This window comes from Zootermopsis nevadensis, unplaced genomic scaffold (genome assembly GCF_977971745.1).
Source record: "Zootermopsis nevadensis isolate Lab colony 2312 unplaced genomic scaffold, Znev_1.0 Znev_ptg000027l, whole genome shotgun sequence".
NCBI lineage: Eukaryota > Metazoa > Arthropoda > Insecta > Blattodea > Termopsidae > Zootermopsis > Zootermopsis nevadensis.
In genome coordinates, this window is record NW_028259159.1 from 6,963,947 (window position 1) to 6,971,663 (window position 7,717).

The 7,717-nt window shown below is 42.0% G+C and overlaps 1 protein-coding gene across 4 annotated transcripts in view; it reads right to left on the reverse strand.

Moving 5' to 3' along the window:
- Nucleotides 1–7,413, reverse strand: part of Pgant9 (polypeptide N-acetylgalactosaminyltransferase 9) — a 170,525-nt gene extending 163,112 nt beyond the window's left edge. Inside the window, exons 1-2 of one of the 4 annotated variants that reach the window (XM_022069421.2) lie at nt 7,309–7,413; nt 6,125–6,518 (exon numbers count right to left, since the gene is read on the reverse strand). The gene's annotated coding sequence lies outside the window, so the exon portion shown is untranslated. The remainder of the gene's footprint in view (nt 1–6,124; nt 6,519–7,308) is intronic. The other 3 variants (XM_087356337.1, XM_087356335.1, XM_087356334.1) reach the window with 3 other exon arrangements.
- Between the last annotated feature and the right edge of the window lie 304 nt (nt 7,414–7,717).

Here is a 7,717-nt window from a genome sequence, read left to right on the forward strand (position 1 = left end):
ATCCTGTCAGTACCAGAGTGAGGAAGGTAGAAAGGTAACCATTACACGTAAAATAAAACCAACTTAAACTTATAAGTGGCTCTGACGACCAAGTTACGGCAAGATTTGAGGTTTTCATCGCCCTGATGATGGAGGCAGCAATAACCTCTGAAACGATAATAAACTTCAACTACACACTACACGGCGTTACAAACTAGAAGGCACCCATCTTAAGAGATGACTAGCCAATAGGATATTTTGGTTTTGTCCGAATGTGAAATATTTTATGGACACGAATTTTTTATTCGGGATGTATCAGGTTCGAGTCTCGGTTGTAACAGTAGACGTCGCCTTATGCCTTCAAGAAGTGCATCACTACTAATGTCATTCGACAAAAGATCTACTCTTAACAGATGATACGCTGTCATTAAATAATTTTCGCACGTCATCTTTTGTTGTCTTTATAATTAGATGTCACGAACTGTAACAAGCGACTGCAGAAATCCTCCTCTCGCTTCCACGGAGAATCCCCTGTAAAGGTCATCGCACTGCGAATGTCAATTGTCTCTTGAAAGTTCCTTTCCCTTTAGAAAAGATCTGCAAACTCCATGATCCACCTCGCACGCTTCACGACCTCCAGTAATGGAGCCCACAGGAAACAACTGACAATTTCTGTCCTTACTGATCCCTTCCCAACACTAAACTATAATTTGCCTGTAATTTTCCGCCCAGTCAGTGCCGAATACCTAGGGTTCAGATACCGATGAGGGCACAAATGTGTGTTTGCAAAAGCATCACAGGAACACAAACATGATGAATAAAATTAAAAGGGAATATTTTCGTCTACCAGAAACGAAGCGACTGGAAAATAAGGTGCGCGCAGTACGACTGTTTCACTGTTGGCACCCAGTACCAAATTTAATAGAAATCTGTCAAGTAGAGATTAAAAACCGGGACAGAGAGAGACGCACACACTACTGAGTAAGACTTCAGGTTCTCACGGTGACGAGCGAGAAGACGGATTGTTGCGTCGTGTAGTCCGGTAAGAGTTTACCGACGTTTCGGAGGTCTCTGCTTCTTCCATCATCAGGACGATCATAGACAGCTCTGATAATGGAGGCAGCAATCACGTCTGAAATGTCAGCTTCTACCAGACTACGCAGGAGACAATTCTGTCCCAAACATCGACATTACTCTTTCGTGAGTGCCACTCACCACTGGGCTCTCCCTTCAAGCTCTTAGTATAAAGAATTCTTTTGTGAATGCCTTCAAACAGCCACCGTCATTTCTGTAAGTGTTGAGAGCCCGGAAGGAAATGCCGCAAGTAGGCAGATAAGATATCCAACGTAAAATAAATCCTTGACAAACGAAAGACGTCGCTGACACGAGTCCTGGTAACATTTGTCAGCCGTGGCCGAGATAAAAATAACGATTCAGGTCCAATATTTTACGACCCTAATAAAACCATGAGACGTATAATCCTACGTTTTATGACAATATAACCCGTTAACAAGGGATAGAAATTTCGAGAGACATCGGCTCCTTTCTATCAGACTACACGGCGCTACAACCGAGAAGATTTCTTTTTCCTTTGTGTCACTACCTGCACATTAAAAGTTCAAAATAGGAAAAGGTCAGACCGGACGTTGCCAAATTTCCCAGCAAAATTCAAGTAGAAACACGAAAAACGTCCGTAAATTTCCACCAGATTACACGGCGCTTCAACCCCGAAGACAGCGACCTTCACAATAACCTCAAAGACGACCTCAAATCACTTAACAGCTTCTATACGAGGCATTCTTTACATGTTTTTGTTGTTATTATTTTTATCGATTCTCATGAAATAAAGTCAGAACAGCCAAGGCGGGTTTTAGTAAACACACGAATCTCCCGCAAAGCAGGAACACGCCATTAATGGATTAGAACAGGAATAAAGAAAGGCCAAAAACTTGAGCAGAAGTGGCATAAGAACAGAAGGGAACGCGCTTGGTCTGGATAATGCAATCAATAGACCGCAGTGATACCAAAGAAACACCTCCCCCATTTGACAAGTAGCCTGCTTCGGAATGATTTCTGTTCCCCCCAGGGAAAACCAAGATTTACGGTTTTCTACGAAGAGATTGAAAACAAAATTCCTAATACTGCACCATATACCTATCTTGCATTGGACCAATCTACAAATACACGTCAATACAGGTGCAACTATTATTTATTTAGTGTTCTGTCTGACGACAGGTCCATATGAACAGGATCCTTCCATCCTTTTCTCGGACTGGGACCTGTTCATATACGTTCTTGGCAGATGATCCAGAAGTGGTTTGCCATTGCCTTCTTCTGTGTGTGAATGGAGTAATTGTTGGGATGCCACGGAGGAAAACTCCGTGTTGCCTAGACCACGGCCTTGCCCAACACAAGTTATAAATTCGGGCACCCGAGACCCCAGGATTACAAGGCCAGCGTTCTAACCGCTAGACCACTGTGGCGATTACAGGTGCAACAGTTCCTGAGAAACACACATTGAAGGTTCGTAGGAAGTGTGGAGGCAAGGCTCCACCTATTCTAAACCTCCTTCAGATACAATAGGGTCCCTGCTCGTGTCAGGATTACAGCGACGCCTGCTGAGCACACAGCCAATTAAAACGCAGAGACGCAAGACATTCTAAGACAAGCGAAAATACATCGCGCATTCTGAAGTTTCAATTTTTCATGGCGGTGAAAACGTCGGTCGTGGTCTCCTAGGTTGTGGGATTACAGGTGGATGCCAGCGTTTCGGACGAAGACACCGCCACCATCTTCGGGTTGACTTTTATTTTAAGAAAAAACGTTACTATACGTGCAAGTGCACTACATTACGTCTGAAAAACATACACACACGCGCGCGTACATGGGACTGGCACAGTTAACGATTCCTTTGTGTTACAGCAAATATTTCCTTGTACCTTCAACGCATGACGTCACTCCACAGGTTGAGAACACGGCGAAGCAAACTAACTTGAGTAGGAAATTTCCCAAGCACTTCGAGAAGATACATACATATTGTGGTTCAAATGATGGTCGTCGTATTTGAAGGAGTGGCGTGCTTAAGAAAGCTACCTGGGTTTACAATGACGTGAGAAGTTGGAAGGAAACACATTCCATTTTCAACATATCCACGAAGCACGGCCTTCCTTTCACCCTTTAAAGCCCAGTGGTAACTATATGTACCACCTGCTTTAACAATAAATAACTGCATTTTGTACGCATTGGTTTCGTACGATTCTCAGTCCAAACAGCGATTATTTCCTTAAACAGCGTTAACCAGTTGTCATTTGTAATGTTGAAGTGTTGTGTTTTCTTAGCGGTACGAACTGGATTCTTAAATAAGATTTCTTCCATGAACTTCGTTTATTTTTGTTCAAGTGCTATTCAGACACACTGAAATCCTTGAACATTTGTAAACTGATTTCTTAGTTATCATTAAGAACATGTGTGGACCAATTCAATACAGCCACTTCTCGCCAGCGATTCGCGGACATACGATTAAAAACTCCCAACCAAAATAAGAAAACCAAGAAGAGAGGGGCCCTTGTCCTTTTTTTCATTCGTCCCAATGCATAATCGGAGCAAAGATTTTTCAAATCCAATATGTGTACCCGTCAATCAAGAATGACACATTGGAAAAATGGTTTCCATGGAAACACACATCAAAGTGGCCACGAATTGCAGGCCTACGTATAATTATATTCTTTGACGTGGTTTCCTAATCCGCGCCATTCTTATAGCACTAGAACAACCATACAATAAATAAGAAATCACTCTCTCTCTCTCTCACGGTGACGAATATGAAAATGGCTCTTTTATGGGATGGTCTGGTGTAGAAGCCAGCAGAAATTGACTGGCGTTTAACAGGTACATACTGCCTCCATCATCAGGGCGATCATAGCGCATCACCAGCTGTTTCTGAGCCTGACTGCGATTCATACGATCATCGCCCTGATGATGGAGGCAGTAAGCACCTCTGAATCGTCGCTTATCCCAGAAGACGGTCATGTCAACATTCGTCGCCCTGAGAACCTGAAATCTGAATTGCAGACCTAACACGAAGTAACAAAGCACAAAGTGTAAAATCTTCAACACAAAGATTACAGTAGCTCAGCTCGTCAATAAGTTCCCTGTCTCTTACTGGACCCAAATATTCATTAGCGCGGTCGGAACAGCCCAGCACAGGACCCGAAACTCAGGCAGTTCCCCTCGTACTCTGTAGCTGTAACAACCATTTTAATATTATCCTGTTCGCTGCCCATACCTGAAAATCTGAAACACGTTAATTGCTCCCAACATCACAGTTTAACTGAAATGAGAACGGTCTCGTGGTATCACAGGTGTAAACTCGCCCCCTACGGCAAAAAAGTGCGTTTTCCAATATTCCGAATCGTAAGTGACAAATCTGTTTCATTAAACAAGGTTTGCACAGGCTTGTTTGAAGCGGGTTAAAACTGTGTGTGGCTTGGAGGTTGGTGTGTAAATTGCTTTGTGCAACAGTGGAACATAGGATCACACTAGTGCAAGAACGACCAAAGATCAATGTTTAAAACGCCCGTGATCCCGACGATTAGCCTGGAATCTCGTTAGTGCAACGACGTAAGTGAAGTGAAGTGCCGTGAAAAACGCCTCTGGAACACTCGAAAATGTAACATATTTCCGATTTTGTGCTCTCCTCCCCGCAGGTTCCACAATCAAAATTTTGTAAGCATTCCTCATTTCCCTCATGAGCGCAAGATGCCAGGAGGATTCCACCAATAAGGTGATCAGAATATGTACACGTCACTGATGTACAGCCATTTCCTTATAATGTGCGTTACTATGGAGCGTAGTTAATTCAGGGTCTTCAAATACGTCTGCTGGTGCTTTGGTGCGAAAGAAAACACCTGAGCCTGAGTAGAAAGTAATTAAACTGTAAGCCATGTGGGTGTTACATAACACATAATACTGTATTTTCTAGTGGAACGTTCAAACACATGACGACACACGTTGTTACAAACCGGGAGAACCAAGCCGGTACTTGCCGAATCCTACACAACTCCGAGATTTACAACAACAAAAAACTTATCTTAAAAAGTGAAAACATCAACAGGCCACACGCACTATAAACACATCAACCCAATGACGAACAAACAAAGGACAAAGAAAGAGAAACGTGGGGGGAAAAGAGACAGATTGTACATATTCCGGGGGGGGGGGGTAAAATTTTCGTCTGTGAAGGTTCCCAGGCAGTGCCCGCTCGTCCTCGTAAATGTATATTGAACAGGAGGCAAATAATTCAGAAGTAAATAGATGATACGTGGAGCATGGAGAAAAGTTGACAGCAAAACACTTTTCTTAATTATGATATTAATCATTGGAGGACGGTGTTTGGCGAAATTTTGATGTTAACTATTTTGATGGGGGGGGGGGGGCATGTGAGACATGCAGCGCAAAGTGAAATATTTGTACCATGTGAGCATTTGCTCTACGGTCGATAAAAAAAAAACTTGTTAAAATTGGCCCGGAGCTTGTGTAAATAATATTTAAGAATTCAGTCCGTACCGCATAGAAAACACAACACTTCACCCTTACAAAGATCAGCTGCATAAAGCTGTTTTTATCTGAGATTCATATGAAACACATAAATTCGCTTACTTGGGACTAAAACGCAGATTTAATTATTCTTAAAAACAAGTGGTACACAATGGTAACCACTATGCTTTAAAGGGCGACCGTCCACGTCCTTTACCATTCACCACCATCCTATTATTCCGTGATTTATAAAATATATAGTTAAGAAAACTTGCCATAAAATGAACAAAGAATAAAATAAAAAATTATGTCACTGAAGTACATGCAAATAAAATTAAATTAAACAACTCCCTGGTAGCAGCACCTGCTAGTCCAACATCGACAACACCAAAGCCCGCCAAAAATATAAATATAAACCGAAAGAATAAAATATCAGACTTCATTTTGTGGTAAGAACTTTTTGGAACATCCAGCCAGTATTACCACATAACTGCAGATTTTATAAGCGCGTGTGAAATGCACAAGAAGGCAGACTACGACATGACGAGAAACAAACAATCGCTTCCCCTACACCGGTACTACAAGCAAAGTGAATTTACTTACAACTCACCTTTTAGCAAAGCGTGTGTTCTAGAAACTGCTTAATCCAGGAATTTATTTCAAATTAATCGATTCAGACTAAACTATTACACTCATTAACACAATGTAACACACAAAAACTAATTATAAACGTAACACCAACATGTCCGTCACAAGCTGATAGTGCTGCCAACACTGCACAACTCATCACTCACGACCATCTCGTTACTGAATGCTTCCGACCGGCACTGGATCGACCTGACTTCTCGCCGCCGGTACACTAGCGATTCTGGCGGAGGTAGATGAAATTACTGTCCCACATAACTTCCCCTTCACCTCCTTGCATGGGTGCCACGGCGATGAGAACGGGACGTGACACAGACCGTAGATCGACAACATAAAAAGCCGTGCGTATAACCCTTAACCTAGAAAACAATCATTAAGATAATTTTAACAAGGTTGGCAACGCAGAAAAGGCGTGTACTCAACTGTTTCTTGGCGGTTTACAACACCAATATTATTCTACCTTAGTTTTCAGGAGTTATTGCATAAATTATACCAACTTCGAGGTAATAATATAGTGGAGTGACTGAGAAGAACTACGAATATCATCAATAAAGATAGTGTATCTATAAGACGGACTTCCGAACTCGTCCCAGATATAAAGGAGGTGTGGGAAAAGTCTAAGGGTAAGTTCATACAGGTTATGTATACAGGCTTCTTGCATGTGCCCGTTGAAAACCAAATGTTTTTATAATTCTTTTGCTGGTGATGGTTTTGTTATCTTTACCACTGGGCGGATCACGTAGCACGCATAAGGGAGACGAGTAATGCACAAAATTCTAGTTGGAAAGGCAAGAAAAAAACCCACTCATAATACTAAAGTGTATATGGGAAGGATGATATTAAAATGGATCTTATGAAAATAGGCTTGGAGGGAAAACGATCATCATCCTGTCTCAGTTGATGCTGTACATGTCATATAATTAAAACTATGTCGAAAAAAACAACTTTTACGTGTAATATTTTCTATTTTCCACGTATCTCATGTTTTCTTTCGTGCAAAAATATAATACACTTCGTACTATTGTAAAATTTTAATTTCAAAATTGCTCTTTTCCAAGTCAATGACGACACAAACGTGTGGGATAATTAGACATTCTGACGAGTACCTCGGAATACTGGTCCCAGGGCTACCACAGTAAAATTTCTTACTTGTTTCAACATTTTCGTCCCGGTAAGCATTCTCCAGGGTTTTTTTTTATAAACGGGTAAAAGCTGTGAAAAGTACTGCAAAGCTCGGTCAGAGAATGTCTGAACAACACTCTATTGTTCCACGCGTGTGACTTTATCTTTCGCTGCAACAATTGATTCGCGTTTCCATGGTCACGTATCTTATCACCAGGTAAACAAGGACTTGCGTGTTCCCAAGTGACATGGCATACAAAACGAATCCTTCGCCCATTTACATGTTAATATACTGGGTGAGATGTCAACGGTGGTCTAGCGGTTAGAACGCTGGCCTTGTAATCCTGGGGGTCTCGGGTTCGATTCCCGGCGGTGCCCGGATTTATAACTTGTGTTGGGCAAGACCGTGGTCTAGGCAACACGGAGTTTTCCTCCG